General features: G+C 42.9%; 1 non-coding gene across 1 annotated transcript; it reads right to left on the minus strand.

Annotated features, from left to right (window-relative positions):
- Positions 1–2906: 2906 nt before the first annotated feature.
- On the minus strand, positions 2907–2986 carry trnas-aga (transfer RNA serine (anticodon AGA)). Its single transcript has one exon. It is a non-coding gene; the product is annotated as a tRNA-Ser (tRNA).
- Between the last annotated feature and the right edge of the window lie 14624 nt (positions 2987–17610).

Raw genomic sequence — 17610 nt, forward strand, 5'->3', positions numbered from 1 at the left:
AAACATGGCATTCTCTAAAGTCATATCATGCAAGTTATTCTGATCAATTGCGCTTGTTTATGATTCATGTTATTTAACAGAGTATTGACAAATAGAGGCTTTATATCATTATTTATAGGCAATTTAGAATCTTCAACCCATGCTTTCTTAAAACGCACAAAAAATTGAGCAGCTGATTCCTTCGCTGCCTGCTTAGTGCCTGCAGCATATGATAAGTCCTGTTGATTCCCTAAACGTTCATCAAGAAACTCTCTTAGCTGTTTGAAAAATGTTTCAACATTAGCAGCCGTCTCCCAAAACATCTCGTGTGGGTTTGCAGCTGTACCGCTATTTGTGATTTTATCATTGTCAAGTAATAATGCGGGACATTTTTCAATCAGCATTTCCTCTGTTACATCTTTCTCTAGTGTTCTTAACAACACCGCTCGGAAATCTCTTCCTGTAAAATGCCCATATTTTGTATGTGTTTGCAAAATTGATACATATTTACCCGCATCCTGTGGAGAAGGCAAGCTTTTACAGATCGCCTCCATATCAGACATTCTTAACGGTCTTTCATTTAGCGTGTTTCCAGCTCTTACCCAAACCATTGAATTTTGAGGGTTTGTTGTTACATTAGGTTTATCAATTAACTTTTCCGGTTTTATCTCTTTTGGTTTTATCGGCAGTGATGGTGCAGAGGGAGAAAACTGTGTCTGGCAAGGGTTCGTATATCCCGGTGGCTTTTCAAATGGCCACTGGTTTTGCTTTGCATACGCAATAATTTTAGATTTTTCCGGACCCTGGTCCCAAACCTTTTTCATGTCTTTCCATACTGTATAAGCTTTATTCATGTATGGATAATCCCATGTTGGGTCTCCCCAACCTCCCGTTGACATGCCCCCTGCCAGTAACATACACTCATCAGCAAATGAACCTTCCCTCGGATAGGGAAAATCAATTTTCGGTTTTATTCCCTCCAACCATCCTGCGATATTGCTAACATATGGATCTGTATAAAATCCTTGATTATTTCTGTACATAAATGCGACTGGCGTTTCGCCCGGCAGTGGCCTCGAAACAGAATTTCCCATCTTACACTCTATATATACCCGGCGGTGATAAACAGTACAGTACAAACAAAACAAAGAAAAAAACCCTCGTGTTCAATCGACCAACAGTTTCAACAGTGCTGCATTTATTATATTGTGTTCAGAGGGGGATATTATATTCACCGTCCTTTTCTGACACCAATATTTCAATACATGCAGTAACAGTGATATCAATAATATTTTCAATTTTAACTGTAAGAATTTATCTTTTAGAATAACCATTAAACAGATTTTATTTATTTTTATTTATTTTTTGTGAGTAACAAAGCCTTTACCTCAAAGCTAACACTTCGATCCCAAATTACAGTGTGATCAAGACTGCATTAACCATTCATATTCGTGCGTTAATAATTATTTTATTAATTACTGTTGCCAGCCTCGCTGTCACAACAATGGGAAGTTGAATCCCACTAACATGAATTGAAACCTATTCATATTCGTTAATAATTATTTTACTAATTACTGATGCCAGCCTCAGTGTTACAACAATGGGAGAATCAACTCCCACTAACATGAATTTAAACACACAAGAATCCTACAGGGTAAGCGTTAGATTTCTGTAAGTCATAAAGAACTGTATAGAAAAACACTTACCCCTTTTAATGTAGGTCTGTGTCCGATCGTCAGTGCGCCAGAGGTCTTTTGTTCTCTTTCGTTCAATGAGAGAAGAGTCTCCCCTCAGACGAGCCCCCAACTGAAAGAATGTAAACTTCTTATGTCCCCTTGTCTAACAATATTCTACGGTTGAAGAGTCTAGTCGACGGAACACACAGAGTATTCAGGATCCTGGAGACAAAGTATGACACAGACACAAGTGCTTGTTCAATCAGAGTCCAATGTTTATTGTTTTAGGACTAATACTTATAATTTTGCCTTAGGTGGCGTCATATAAAACCACCAAAACAGTGGAAAATCACCAGACTTTCTGTTTAGTCTTTCCTCCTGAACAATCAGATATGATTACATATTCATTATTACAATAACATAACAATCGTCCATAGGCATCATTAGGAACCTTGATATGGAGAACAACAGATACTTATGTCAACATAAGACAGCATGACATGATAGAACTTCCAACGAGGTTAAACAACAAGAATGAAAAACACATCTTATATGAATAGAAGCTAATATTAATAGGAATGAATAAGAATGAATACATATGATACATGAACTTTGTATTAAACACAGATGCAATATTTGGACAGGACGAAATCCAGATTCTCACAGAAAGACTTTCATTTCTCAGCACGTGTACTAGCAGTGAACAACAGAAAGAAGAACTACGATTTGAGAAGTTTAATCCTCGTTATTAGGTTGGACAGTATCTCCGCATGTCACGCCGTTAGACAGAAATGATGAGGAGGCTCCTCCCAGACCGAGCTGAGCTGTCTGGGCTTGTGTCGGTGCGTGCCAAGTTCTTCTGCCAAGCCTCCTCCAAAATGATTCCCCGACGGGGAGTTAAGCCTTTTCTTTGCCGCTTTCCAATAGCTTGGATGAGCTGGGTTTAAACATTCTAAAGAACAGCTGAAGAAGTGCTAGGCGCGGCTCTTTTTGAACAAATTGCAGTGCGTTGTTCGCCCGATTGAAGGCGTTCGCCACCAACACATTTCCAAAGCGAGCGGGAAGCAGTTTATTCAAGCCCCCCCAAAAAAGTTGCCTCGATCCGGATTCGCTGAGACCACAACACAGAGTACTAACCAACCACAGGATCAAAGCGAGATAACAGACGGTTGCACAGGGCTCGGCCGAGATGAAGTTTGCTCTTTTGCCTCTAGAGATACAAATCAGCATCTGAGCTTAATACACCGCAAACGTAGTCGGCAGGATTCGAACCTGCGCAGGGAGACCCCAATGGATTTCTAGTCCATCGCCTTAACCACTCGGCCAAAAACAGGGCAAAATGGACAGCTACAAGGGGAAAAGAAGGGAAAAGAGAGGGGGAAAGGGGGAGAAGAAAGAAAGAAACAAAATCACTATATTATAATTATTTGAATACTCACAAAGGATTTAAGTAAAGGGTTTGTTTGATTTTTGACTATACAATTTATAATAAAAACTTAAAATACTTATCTGACAAACACACCACACACTCTATTCAGGACTTGCACCTGGAATCTTCCACCCAAAGGATGTGGTGTCTTTTCTTCTACAAACACTGCAAATAACAATTTATAATAAAAACTTAACCTACTGATCTAACAAACACACCACACTCTCTTTCCAGAACTTGCACCTGGAATCTTCCACCCAATGGATGGATGTGTTCCTATAACACCACAAGAGTTGTGTCTTTTTTTCTACAAACACTGCAAAATAACACAGCCAGTAAAAACAAAATGTTCACAATACACGTAGCACAATATACATAACTGCAATATAGAAAAATAAATAAATAAATGAAAGACCTTGTACATCATCCCTCCACTGTGCAATCGAGAGGCATGAGGCTGGACAATACCGGCCCCTCAACTGAGTGTGGCCAGTTCTCTTACTTTGTGCCAGCCCACACTGCTTGTAAATATAGTGATAAATATCCTTTGTAAGCCGTTTCCGTGGTGTTTCACCTCTAGCCACTCGCTACTCATCCTCTTGGGCAGCTTTCTGCCTTCTCCATGTTCGCTGCCTGGGTTGAGTAGAGGGACAAGTTTGTGGTGGCAGATTATCAGGCACCTGGATATGAGGAGGTGGCCGGAACTGGGAAGGAGTCTGGAATTGGGGATTGGGCATAAATTGGTTAGAATGAGACACTGGCAGATCTGGTGGGTAGCTGGGAAAGGGTGGGTAGATTAGAAAGGGTGGGTAGCTGGGAAAGGGTGGGGAATACCCAGGGGGGAATACAAAGAGTGGTGGGAATATGGGACATCCTGAGTGAGATACAGGAGGAGGGGTGGGCAGTGGGCACATATTGGAGACACGCTTACGAATAAAGTCCACTCCCTCCTGATTTGCTGGCTCCTCAAATACCATCTGGAAGTGTGCGTGCTTCAGGAACTGACTCCTTTGCCATACATAATTGTTTGGGCAGTTCAGTACCCTGCAGCAGCATGTCTCTGTCCACACCTTTCTGTCTTCTTAGTAGTCTGCAAGATAAATTGTATGTTTATTTGCAAATGCTTAAGTTATGCCATTAAAACAGCGACATCTACTGACGGACACAATGCTTAGTTTTGACGTGAACATGCCAGCTGAAGATAATGAGGAAATTACATTGCTTCCACTGCCAAGTGCATTCCAAACATCTACATAATGGCACGCAAATGCCCTGTTCACTCCAAAGTCAAAATTCCATGGCTCTGCCCTTTGAAGGTAGTGGGGCATAAGAATGATGACTATATTTGGAATGTTGCCTGTGACGGTTCGGTACGATTTCATGTACCTTAACACCCCTAACTGTGATTGTATAAAAGTATTGCATAAAAGATAACTCACCACGAGGAGACAGTAGTTGTGTTTATTGGGACCAGAACCAGGTTAGTCTGTCCTAGAACCGCTCTGCTGTCCTCCAGAAGCTGTTTTAAGTGGCTGTACACTACCACAATAGATTCTGGTATTGGCAGAGTCTTACCCTGTGTGTCTCTAGGCCTGTTCCGTGCTTGCTTACACACTTTTAAAAGCCGTAGGCAAGCACATTCCCATACCCTGTGCACTTCAGGGCTCTGAGCTGCCTGACCATGAGTCATGAACAGTCTATGGAAAAGAGGGATGATTTAATCTGGACTGTATACTGGGTTATGTCCATGGCATCCAGAGCCATGTACAGCTGGACTATGTTGGCCTCCTCTTGTGATGATATGGCAGTGATCATTCTGTTTAGGCCAACCAGGTACGGTGCCAGGGCATCAACTGCCTCCCATCCAATGACACCTCTGGAATCACGCTGTTTACTCTGAAAATTGAGAAAAAAATCCAACCACAATCCAATAAATATATACAGTGTTGTAGTAATTATTTTGCATCGTACATTCATCTATTTTAATTTACAAACAGTTGAAAATAGGTGTTTTGCACTGCACCAAATACATTTTTATTAAGTAAAAGATAGAACAGGATAGCAACACTACCTGGCCTGATGACATCGAATGTCCTGAGTGTTGAGGCCCCCACCACAGATACATTTTCTTTTGCCCGTGTCATGTTCCACCTTGAGGCCCCCTCTAACATGTACATTTGTGTGTGCATGGCATTGCATCTGCATCCTAAGAATAAAAATGCACAGATTCAGTCAGCAATTATTTTAAACTGAGGACATACAAATTTAATGACAGTTATAGAACAGTAAAAGTAAATTTCAGGAAAACAAGCCAAATCCAGTTAATACCCAGGTTTCAACTTCTATAATGCTGACAACAATAGCAATCTTTTGAACAAAAATATCTATATAACACACTGCAATTTAAAATTTAGAATTTACCAGCAATGAATGCACACTGGTGGCGGTGAAAACACTCCAGCGAGGATGACTCCCTGCCACACCTAAACACGTTTAGGACTTTGCCACCTTTCTGGAGTGTCCCCGTCTTTTTGTACATCTTGTTGAGGGTCCTGGATGCACTCAAGGTGTTTTTGTTGCATCTCAAGGTGCATGCTGTCAGGGTTAATCAGGCGAAGCCCTGTAGTGTCAGTTAGCTCCCACACTGATTCCAGCCGCCCTGAAATTATGGTCCGGACCTCCTCAGCTTTGCGCGTCCGTCTCCTACAGTGCTTTGCCAGTGTTACGACCACCCCCTGCCTACCTTAGGTTTTTCTTTTCTCGCCAGTGCACGGGCAGGATTGGAATTAAGTGACTTGATTGAACAATTAGTTGCACCTGAGTTTTGGATGTGGGAATATCTTTTGTCGTAATAAAGAGTGTGGAGTAGCTCTCTTTGGGAGAGGACGTTTTTATCTGCCCTCTCCATTTTTCTTTTCTTTAATGTTATGTGTTTTGTAATCTTCAACATGTCGAGTTTATTTTCTATTATATGAGAAAGTCTGTTTCTTTTGTTTCCTCTTGCTGAGTTAAAATGTATTTCCTTTTTGCTTTATGCAGTTTAATAAATTAAATTTTGTTAAAAACGTATTTATTTTTCAGAGAGGTTCACAGTCCCCCAAAGGGCCCCACAGCTGTCACAGCTCTCTGCAATGTGTAGGTCAGAGAGGTGCTCTGAGAGCTTCTCTGCCTCCACAAACATGCTACACAAAGAACACTTAACCCCCTGTTATCCCTGTGACGTCCCTGCCGCCTCTGAGCTGCTGCCTGCCTCTACGTTGGGCCCTGCCTCAATCAAGGCCATATCTGTTGACCGGGCGAAAATTAATATTAGGAACAAAAGAAGTTCATATTCATATTAAATAATTACACTAATTATTAAGCAGAATTGTATGAGAATAGACCAGGGGATGGTCCATAAATTAGTCTATCACATGATACTGGGACTTATAATTCCTTTGATATATTATATCAAATACCTACCTTATGGAACCCACAAGTGCACACTATTTGCCTGCCAAACAGGTCCACCTTATTCCCCCTTTGCAGGGGACAGGCATTAATCCGCTTAAGGACCTCTTTCCATTTTATGCTTTCAAGATTTTTACCTGTAATGAACTGGAAAGTGCCCTGGGCATACCTATGGCAGACGTCATTCCAATAGGCAGAGGATTTGCCTGTTTTGGTCATGTCTAGAAAGAAATTGTGGAACAAAAATATATATTTATTGTCCATTCTATGGTGCACTTCTTGGCATCAACTGTGTTATAATTAGTGGTGGGCCGTTAATGGCGTTAACGCCGTTAACGCAGTGAGACTCTTATCCCGCAATAAAAAAAATGTCGCCGTTTATCTATTCTCAAAGTTGAGTTGGGAGCTGGGTCTATACTTCGCAAGCTATGATGACTTTCACCTTGATATTTTAGCGCGGATGTATACCAGCTTAACTCCACTGTACGGGGCGAGAACGAGATTTTTCAACTCGCGTGATTCGCGGAAGCAGAAGCCGCCTCATCATCTCATAACCAGGGCTTCATTCGCGCGATTCGCGCCGCAAGTAGGTCTATTGCCTCTTTGCATTAACACATAAATCACTCGCGCTTGACACGCCATTCGCGTTTGGTCTGAACACAACATAACGTTACTGTGAAATTACCGCATCAAACGTGACGTGCTAACATGCTATGAAGCCGCCGGGTTTGCTTCAGGGAATATTAATTTTTAAGAAGCTTCCCAATAGAAACATCGACAAGACTAAGGTTGTTTGCACCTTGTGCAATGCGGAATTGGTTTAAAAAAAACACTTTCTCTCAACAGGTAGTGGTCTAGCTTTAGTTGAAACCAGTAACTTTGTATTGAGATCTAATGTATTATGGCTCCTGTATGACATATCGCTTGTTGCTCCCTCACTCTTTGTAAGTCGCTTTGGATAAAAGCGTCTGCTAAATGACTAAATGTAAATGTACTGTAGGAGCTCTTCCAGTCTCAAGTACCACCTAAACGCAAATCATCCCTTAGCTAGCCGGAGCCGGAACCAAGCCCGGTCCAGGAGCCGGAACCAAGCCAGGTCCAGGAGCCGGAACCAAGCCCGGTCCAGGAGCCGGAACCAAGCCCGGCTGCCGAGCCGCCGCCGGAACCAAGCCTGGCTGCCCAGCTGCCGCCGGAACCAAGCCCAGCCGCCGCCGGAACCAAGCCCGGCTGCCCAGCCGCCGCCGGAACCAAGCCCGGCTCCCCAGCCGCCGCCGCCGAAGTTAAGTCCTGTCCTGCCGTCCTTCCGACCGGCGCCAAGCCCTGTCAAGCCCCCTGGGGCTCCGTGTTCTGGCGCGTTCCCCAGGGCTAGGACTTCCCCACCCTGCCCTATCCCTTCTGGACTCCCTATGTTTTCTTGTTTGCCCCCACCCCCCCCTCCCTTGTTTGTTATTTTTATTGAGTCACCCTTATCCCCTGATTGTTCTTGCCTGTCTGCCCCTAGTCTTGTTCTCCATGTTTTGTTTGGTTTTTGTCCCAGTCTGCCTTGTCTTGTTCGTGCCTTTGAGGAGCATCAGGGTGCTGCTCCTTAAGGCGGGGGTTCTGTCATGGTTTCACCTCTCCCTGTCTGGTATTTCTTGGATTAGAGGTGGAATCATACAGAATCCTTTGTTTCATGTGGGGAGAGATAATTTTGACCCGTGTGGTCTTCCATATTCTCCCCAAGTCGCGTCACCGTTTCTACCCTCCTGTTCCCTAGTTTGTGTTGATTAGCTTTCCTTGAGTGTAATCCCTTGCACCTGTACCCTCTTGTTACCTCTTCCTATAAAGAGTCCTCATGTTTCTTTGTCTTGTGCGCGTTCATTGTTTGATGTCCCTCGTCTGAGTAAGTCTCACCTTGCCTGTTGGCTGTTTGAAATTATCCTGTTTATATCTCCTTGTTGAGTCCTTGTTCTTGTTCCTTGTTCCTTGTTCCTTGTTCCTTGTTCCTTGTTCCTGATTCCCTTTCTTGTAGGTGTTAGTTTAGTGTTCTAATCCAGTGTTTGTTTTGTTAGTTTAGTCAGTCTGTTTCCTCATCAACGTTTATTATTTATCCTGTATTGTTTTCCCCACCGTGGGTTTTGTTTTGCCTTTTGTTCTGTCTTGTTATATATATTAAATCTGTTAACCCCGTACCATCTCGTCTCGTCCTGTGTCTGCCTGCAATTGGGTTCAACCACTGAGATTCATGACAACATGCCTGAATTAGTTCCGACACCATGGCAAAAGTAAGAAAAGCACAACATAGCATGCTTACTGTTCTGTTGTTGGCTGCACAGAGCAGCACAGAACACTGTTCCCAGCCTCACAGGAGACAAGAAATTACAAGGATCGTCCTGTGTTCCGTTACTTTCACTTAGAGAAAACACGATGCATTTGTCTTGTGTACCTTAACTTATAGAAAGCAGTGTGCATGGTTTGTCAAGCAACGGGTTTGACATGCTGCTTTCTTTCACCTTTTGTTCCTCGTAGCCTGGAATCCTATTAGTAATTGTGAAAATGGCTGCTGGGTTGCAGGAGTGAAACATTCTGTACAAAACAGATTTGATACTATCACTTTTGTAACCCTCTGGGTGTGGATTATATTCAATTCAAGTTTATTTATATAGCGCTTTTCACAATGTGCATTGTTCCAAAGCAGCTTTTCAGGGGCAAACAGGAAAAACACAAAAAAGCTAAAACACAGCACAGTGCATGGTGTTTATAGAATGAGCAGGATCATTCTCATAAATAATATCTAATTAATGAATAAAGAAATAAACGCAGTCTCCCGGTGAGTAAGCCAACACTGTCCTGCTGTGGCGAAGAACCCAAACTCCAATGATTGATTAATGGAGAAAAAACCTCGGGAGAAACCAGGCTCAGCCGGGAGGGCCAGATCCCCTCTGAAGTGTCATAGCTGCACTCAGTGTCCCCGAGCAAATATCCACGAGGAAGAGGGAGAGCCCACCATTCGCAACCCAGAAAGTCCCACTCGCCGAAAACCGTGCAGGTTCAACCCGGTCCCACTCCACGATCGACACCAGAAAACAGAGGAACAACCAGGGAAAACAGTAATGGCATGTTGTAACTTTATTCCTCTGTTTTCCGATATCGACCACAACACAAGGCCAAACGGGACCCACACAGCCCCAGCAAATTAATACCTCAACCACAACCAAAGAGCCCCCTCACTCCCCACAAACACCCATCCAGGAACCTCCAATCAGGGCCACTGAATGCAGCTATAACTTCAAACTGCTGACATGTGATGTGAGTTTACCATTAAATACCAAGTATTGTAATTTCAGCATTAATGTGACAAGTAGTCCGTCTTTGCTCTTGGTTGGAGATGAAGTGGCCTAAGCTGCGATGGTCCGATGGTCGTATTTTTCTTGGGTGGTGGTGGAATTGCCTTAGATGTAGCTGGGATGGTCAGTCAGTCTGCAGCTGTAGCTGACGTAATCTCTACTTGGGGATGGGCATATGTCGATCATCTGGACCTGGCTGAATTTCTTCCTTCCTCGGAATGGGCATCCCGAGGCGGAGGCAGAAAGAGAATAAACAGGGCCCTAAAACTGATCCCTGAGGTAATCCATAATTTACTTGCGTGAGATTTGACAATTTCCCATTTAAATGGACATATTGATATCTGTATGTTAAGTGAGATCTTTCTTCCGTTCTCAGCCCAGTGCAATAGGCCTCTGCAGGACTATGCTCGGGAGGTTGACGCCAGGAGGGCATCATTCCCCAAGGTGCTGGTGAGTGGCTCCCTCATGACTGGGATGGACAACCCACCATCTTTTCCTGAGCGGGATGAGTTGGTTTATCAGCCGTTCCCACAGTTAGTGGAACGGCTGCAGCTTCGAGAGGAGTGTTACAAAGACTCCTCTCCCAGCTGTTTGGGTCCATCCCAGAGGACCATGTGGTGGGTACTCTCACCTTGGGGAATTCCACACCGTCCTCCTTCTCACCTCCTGTAGTCTCTCCGCCGCTGACAGACCTCGGTGGCAAAAGGGGAAAACAGAAATCCTGGGGGTCCTCTTCTGAGGCCTCCAACCCAGAGCCAGATGCGCCCTTCACCTCATTCCTCCAGCCGACCACCAGACGGGTGGGTCGGCTAAAGAAGAAGAGGCAACGGGGGCAGTTCCTGTTGTTCCAAGTCCCAAAGATTTTTTGAGGGGCGGCGTATGGGCAGGACGGTCCGATCGGCCAGTTCGGCCGTCGGGTCCCCTCAGCAACCGGTACCAGGCCTGGTCCAGCAGCCAGCACCAAGCCTTGTCCAGCAGCCGCCAGAGAGCACTGCCCAGCCGGCATTCCAGTCCGTGTCCAGTTCAGCCATCCAGCCGGTGTCCGCTCCAACCATCCAGCCGGTGTCTGTTCCGGCATTCCAGCCGACGATCCAGTCGGCATTCCAGCCAACGATCCAGTCGGCCTTACAGTCATGGTCCGCTCCGGCATTCCAGACGGGGTCCAGCCCAGCAGTCCTAGAGGGGACAAGGACAGTTCCCCCCAGGACTTCCCCAGTCAAGCCCCCCAGGGCTCGGCCCCACAGACTAAGACTTCCTCACCCAGTCCCACCCCTGGAAATCCCCCCATGTACTCTTGTTTGACTCACCCCCCCTCCCTTGTTTGTTATTTTTGTTGTTATTTGGAGGTACAACAGTGAGCTTTCTTCTTCCATTCCCACCTGACAATTTAAAAACACATTATACAATAAGGATCTAGTATTGATGAACTTGTTGATTACTGTTGCGAGGCGCCAACCTAGGATCAGCGTCGCCTTGGAAACGGCATAAAAGCTGTGTGCTCACACCACTCTAGGTCCTGGTTAATTTGCACCCACCGCTGTCCTCGTTTGACCCCCAGCGCGACAGAGTGAGGGGACAGCGAGGGAGACAGGAATTAGAACAACCTACCTGCATGAGCACGGACTGGTGGACTTTATATTACGAGCACCCTGGGTGACACCTTTTCTATTGTTTATTGTTGAGTTGTGCAATAAATGCCCCACTGGGGTTGTTCGTATCACCCTTCTGCCTGTGTCGTGTCTCTCACCTCGTTACATTACGATTTTCACTGAAGTGTCTTCTTACCCACATTCTATCAACACTTCCCAGTGCATTACTGTAAAAAAGGGATGTAGCCTAGGCTCTAAGTTTGGAATGCAAAGAGAAATGTTCAATTATAATTATCCATTGAAATGACTTCCAATTTGCACAGCTATTCACATGTTTGTTTCTGTTCTGGTTGGCAGTACACTGTAAAAAACAACCTATAAAATCTACTCAGTAAAATTGAGGTAACAATTTGCACTCACTTTAAAGGAGTATATTCTACCCCATATTTTTGAGTAAAGAGTACCTAAATTTATAAGTTATAACAAACTAAATTAAATGGGATCAATTTTACCTAATAAATTATACAAGTAATTACTTAATAAAATTGGGTAATGTTTACCCTTTGACAGCAGGTATTGCTCTTCTACCTAATTATTATTAGTGATATATAGCCAATATAAATAATTAAATGTTACTCATTAAGAGATGGTTGAATTTACTTAAAAACGGTGAAAGGTCATTGCAATAAAAACATTTCAATGAACACTTTATTTTGTAAACACTGAAATCCTCTTACACTCAATTTCTAATAACATACCACATCACTTCTACAAATTACTCCTTACATTTCAAAATAAACATGGACTGCTGACACAAACATTTCATCTTTTAAACATTAAACACTAATGCAAGTGCAAAAGAGCCCTTCTACATTCAAACTCAAGTGACACAGAACTATTGCAACTATACAAAATATGAAATAAAAAAAAATATTGAAAATATACATTCATAGCAATATTCTTATTCTAAACATCAATTTTCAATTGAGATACAAGTCATCGTTGTTATTCTTGAACATTTTCCATCCAAAAATGTTTTTGTTGGCTAAAGCAAATGTACAGTAAAAAAAGCGTATTCCCTAATCTTACGTTTAAGGGTTTGGACCTTCTTGAGGGGGTTTTGCTCCATCAAGTTCCAAAAAAAGCTTTTTGAACATTTCAAAACTGTACTTCAGGTTTCTAGGATACTCTATGTTCAGTGCATAGTTCATTCCCATCAACAGTATGCATGCTGTGGTTCTGATTCCACACCGGCTCAAAACTTTGCTGCCTTCCATTACTATAGACACATCAGCTCAGTTTTGGGATTATGCATGACCAGCACTCTCATTTAATGGTTTGTTTGCTTCTGAATTTCTCCTACCAGTTAAAAATAAAACAAAATGCATGTCAAGTTTCACATTAGTTAAATAACAGTATTCACATATCCTCTTATGTTGTGAGTGCTGTCTCCATTACAAATCCACGATAGTCAGCACCTACATTATCTAATGCTAGACAATCAGAAAAAAACAAGCTAAGTGCACAGGTTTAAACATTATAATGATCTACAGCAGTTTAATGTAAGAAACCTTTTCAAGAAATTGAACGTACTTGGGTGCAAAAGTAAGAAGATTCACATGAACAGCTGTGAATTACAGCTGATACGGCTCCTAATAGGTCTTTTTCTGCAACTCGTCAGCGCCTCACTGGTGCTGATAACAACACAGCGCCACCATTGTGGCATTATGCCGCAACTGAATTTATAAATGACAGGCTGTTGAATCCATCCGACATAATTTTGGCGAGAGTCTGAGGCGGCACGCATTTTTTTCGCTGTACGAATCGGCTAACGTTACAGGCAGAGGCGATTCAAGGTTTTCACTATTAGGGGGCTCAGCCTCCAATGAGGATACATACAGTATATATAAACCCACTCCTTAAGCACCACATATAACGGTACATTGCTTAAAATAGGCCCTGTCAGCCTGTGGCGACGAGAAAATAGGGGGTATTACACAGAGTCGTAACTTTTTTTAAACCCAAAGAAGAAAATGATGGTAGAGCTAACATTTAAGTTAGTACACATTTGCTTAAATGATGATATAAAGAAGTTGAACTAAAACTTACCGTAGGCTCCACAAATCCTGTCATCGAATCACGTCACGTGATTCCTGATTTCCCGCCGGGGCGTTGATGCATGCGGCCTCCGCAGTCTCATAGCTAATATTTTCTGGTAAATTTTACCTTGTTTTTTTAAGTTCCCATTATTTGTCAATATAAAGTAGGTAGTGTAGGTAGAATGTACCTATTTATATATATTTTATTTTCTAACCAATATTTTAAGCTACATTTTAACTGATTTTAATGGGTTGTATTTAACAACCGTCCAGAATCGTTTTTTACAGTGTACAGTGTACCTGGTGCCTTATAAAGCAGCCACCCTCCAGTAAGTGACCCTCATCTAGTAAGTGATCTCATATTCGGAAATTCAGCTTCAAGGAGGTTGTATAACTAAAGAAAACAGAAAACAGAGAAAGGGTCCCTAAAAAAGTAGAGATTGACCGATACATCGTTTTCGATCATTTTCCCGATATTTAATCAATATGAGGGGAGACGCAACAGAAACGAAAGCGTGCACAGGTTATGTATACTCACTTGCAATATTAAAACACTTATAGTTAACATGAGAACAATTAATGCACAAATGAGATGTTAAATATAATGCCTGATATGTAGTTTATGCAGCTTCGCTAATAGAGACAAACTCACAGTCCCATTGCCTAAGCTATCAATTCCTCCCCCAATAAAGACGTAACTTTACATGAACTAAGTGAAACAGCCATGAATTAATTTATGTTGGGAATAAAAGAGCTGAATTTATTTACCTTTATTGTCAATGCTCATCATATTTGAATACATTTTGAAAATTAATCACAGACTGGCCATATGGGATTTCATGTGAAAATAAAGGTTGTTTTGAATATATTCACTTTTTGGAATTTATGAACTTTCTCATATATAACATTATAAGTATGCAGAGAAAATACTTGCTGAAGAGCCTCTTCAATTTTCGAATGACCCCTCTGGAGTTGAAGAGTACAGAAGACAGGTGGCGATGACACTTCTAAACGAGTCAGGTATTATTTGTTTACTTTTGTGATTTTCACGATATCATATATCATTTAAATGATTAACAGATGAAACCTGTCATGATTCCACCTCTTCTGGTTGGGTAATTCTTGGTCTTGAGGTGGGAATCATACAGGATCCTTTGTTTCTCGAGTCTGCGTCATCGTTCCTACCCTCCTGTTTCCCAGTTTGTGTTAATTACCTTTGCACCTGTTCCCTCTTGATTTGCTCCCTTTAAAACATCCTCGTGTTCCTTGTCCTGTGCTGGTTCATTGTACGTTGTACCTTATTTGTGGTATGTTCGATGTTCTCCAGTGTCTCCAGTGTCTCAAGTGTTTGGTTTCTAGTTTATTTAGTAAGTGTCTTTCTTTACTTTATTTTTTATCCTGTATTGTTTTCCCCCTCGTGGGGAGGTGAAGGTCCGAGCGGCCCGCTCGGCCGTAGGATCCCCACAGCAGCCTGGCCAGCCACCGGCACCCAGCCCGGTCCAGCCACCGGCACCCAGCCCGGTCCAGCCACCGGCACCCAGCCCGGTCCAGCCACCAGCACCCAGCCCGGTCCAGCCGCTCTTCCAGTCGGTTCCCGAGCCTCTCCAGCCGGTCCCGCCCGGCATTCCCGAGCCTCTCCAGCCGGTCCCGCCAGGCATTCCCGAGCCTCTCCAGCCGGGTTCCAGCCCTGCATTCCCGCCGGGTTCCAGCCCTGCATTCTCGCCGGGTTCCAGCCCTGCATTCCCGCCGGGTTCCAGCCCATCAGTCCAGCCGGGGAGAAGGACAGTTCCCAGCGCGCCCCCATGGGCTAGAACTTCCCCACCCAACCCCACCCCTTCTGGACTTCCTGTGTTCTCTTGTTTGCCCCCACCCCCCCTCCCTTGTTTGTTGTTTCTGTTGTCACACCCGAGTCCTCTCGTTGTCATTTCATGTTTGCCACTTGTTTTGTTAACCATGTCTCTCTGGGTCCTGTCTTTGTCTCAGTCTCTCTTGTCTTGTTTTGTGCCTTTGAGGAGCATCAGGATGCTGCTCCTTAAGGCGGGGGTCCTGTCATGATTCCACCTCTTCTGGTTGGGTAATTCTTGGTCTTGAGGTGGAGTCATACAGGATCCTTTGTTTCTCGAGTCTGCGTCATCGTTCCTACCCTCCTGTTTCCCAGTTTGTGTTAATTAGTTTATCTCCTGCACCTGTTCCCTCTTGATTTGCTCCCCTTTAAAACATCCTCGTGTTCCTTGTCCTGTGCTGGTTCATTGTACGTTGTACCTTGTTTGTGGTATGTTCGATGTTCTCCAGTGTCTCCAGTGTCTCAAGTTTTGCTTGTTCCTAGTGTCCTCGAGTTTGTCAGTAATTGTAGTTTCGTGTCTCAAGTGTTTGTTTTCTAGTTTATTTAGTAAGTGTCTTTGTTTACTTTATTATTAATCCTGTATTGTTTTCCCCCTCGTGGGTTTTGTTTCGTGGGTTTCCCTCACTGTCATCCGTGGCACAGTGGTCGGATCGGGGATTCGTCACACCAGAGACCCGAGTTCGATCCCCGATCCTGACAAAACCCATTACTAAGTTGTATGAGGTAAAAAAAAAAAACTCAGGAGAACCCAGGCCCAACCAGGGGATTCCAGTTCCCCTCTGGCAAAAGCTGCTGCCTCTGCACAAGCTCAACAGTGCTTGCACAACAAGGCTAAATAAAAAAGAAATAAACTTACAAATAAGTTATGTTATAGATTTAAGATTATCATTAACAATCTAATAGCATTTGAAGTGTTGTAGAAAAATCCTGTCAAGTTGCCGCGTCCTTTATCCAGCTCTATCATCTCAGCTCTTGTCAGGTCATCGCTTCCCATTCTCAGCTCTGCCATCAGGTCTGGGCATGAACTGCATCCTGCGGTAACCTTGGAACAAAGAGACAAGACTGGCTGAGAGTAGAGTACTGTTCTGCACACCTTGATGCAACAAGTACATGATGTTTTCCTGTTCCGGTTCATCTAAATAATGCAGCCTAAATCCTCTTTGGATTAATATTTTGGAAGTGTAGTGTATGCAAGACTAAAAAGATGCGTATTTAGTCTAGATTTAAAAAGACAGAGTGTGTCTGCCTCCCGGACAGTGCAGGGAATTTAGATGTTTTGTATTTGAAAAATAATCCATACTTTGTGCAAGAGTATCGATAACGTCTCGCGGGCTGAAATGTCGCGATACATCGCCATATCAAATTTTTTTCAACACCCTACTGTTGATCATGAGAGAACACTATAAGCTCAGTGATTTTGAGTACTTTTTGATTGAAACATTTGTTATACAGGATGCAAATACAAACTAAATCTACATCTGCGTCACACACAGACATCAAGAATTAGTGTATGAACCTCAATAATGGTTATGATCATAAAAAAACTGCGAAGCATGCTGGGTAACACCATAGTGCAAAACTCATTCAATGATTCCCAGCATGCATTGCGGTTTATCTGAATTAGTCTGTTGATTGTCACCATGGAGGTTTCATGCACAAATTATTGATGTCTGTGTGTGTCGAAGTTATGCTATAGATTAAGTTTTCACAAATGTTTCTATTAAAAACAACTCCAACTCAATGATCTTATGGATTTCTCCTCATGATCAACAGTACAGCACTAAACCCAGATGAATCTGGTTGAATCAGACCAAAATTCTCAATTAGTTTCTCACAGCATTGCCAAAACAATGTACTTTAAAACCACACAAATACAGCATGCTAAAGATCAACATACCAATTTCAAGGGTCAAGAGCCCAACTCAAGAAAACACTGATCACCATGATGGTGATTTTGTTAGCTGGGAACGTTCTTTTTCTTCTATTTTCACATTTTATTCCATATCTATCACTTTTGCAATTCGTTTAAGTTATATTTATTCTTGCATATTGTCACCAGTTTTTTCACAAAATGTGTATGAAAGCGTGAGTTGAATATAAGAATGTAATATTTTAGTTTATAATCTTTAAACCCGTATAAATTGAATGTACTATAACGTTTTAAGGAAGCCGATAACTCTAAAACGGTTAAGCTGGTCCAATTTAAATTTTGCTAATAA

The sequence above is a fragment of the Triplophysa dalaica genome, chromosome 5, assembly GCF_015846415.1.
Source record: "Triplophysa dalaica isolate WHDGS20190420 chromosome 5, ASM1584641v1, whole genome shotgun sequence".
Taxonomy (NCBI): Eukaryota; Metazoa; Chordata; class Actinopteri; order Cypriniformes; family Nemacheilidae; genus Triplophysa; species Triplophysa dalaica.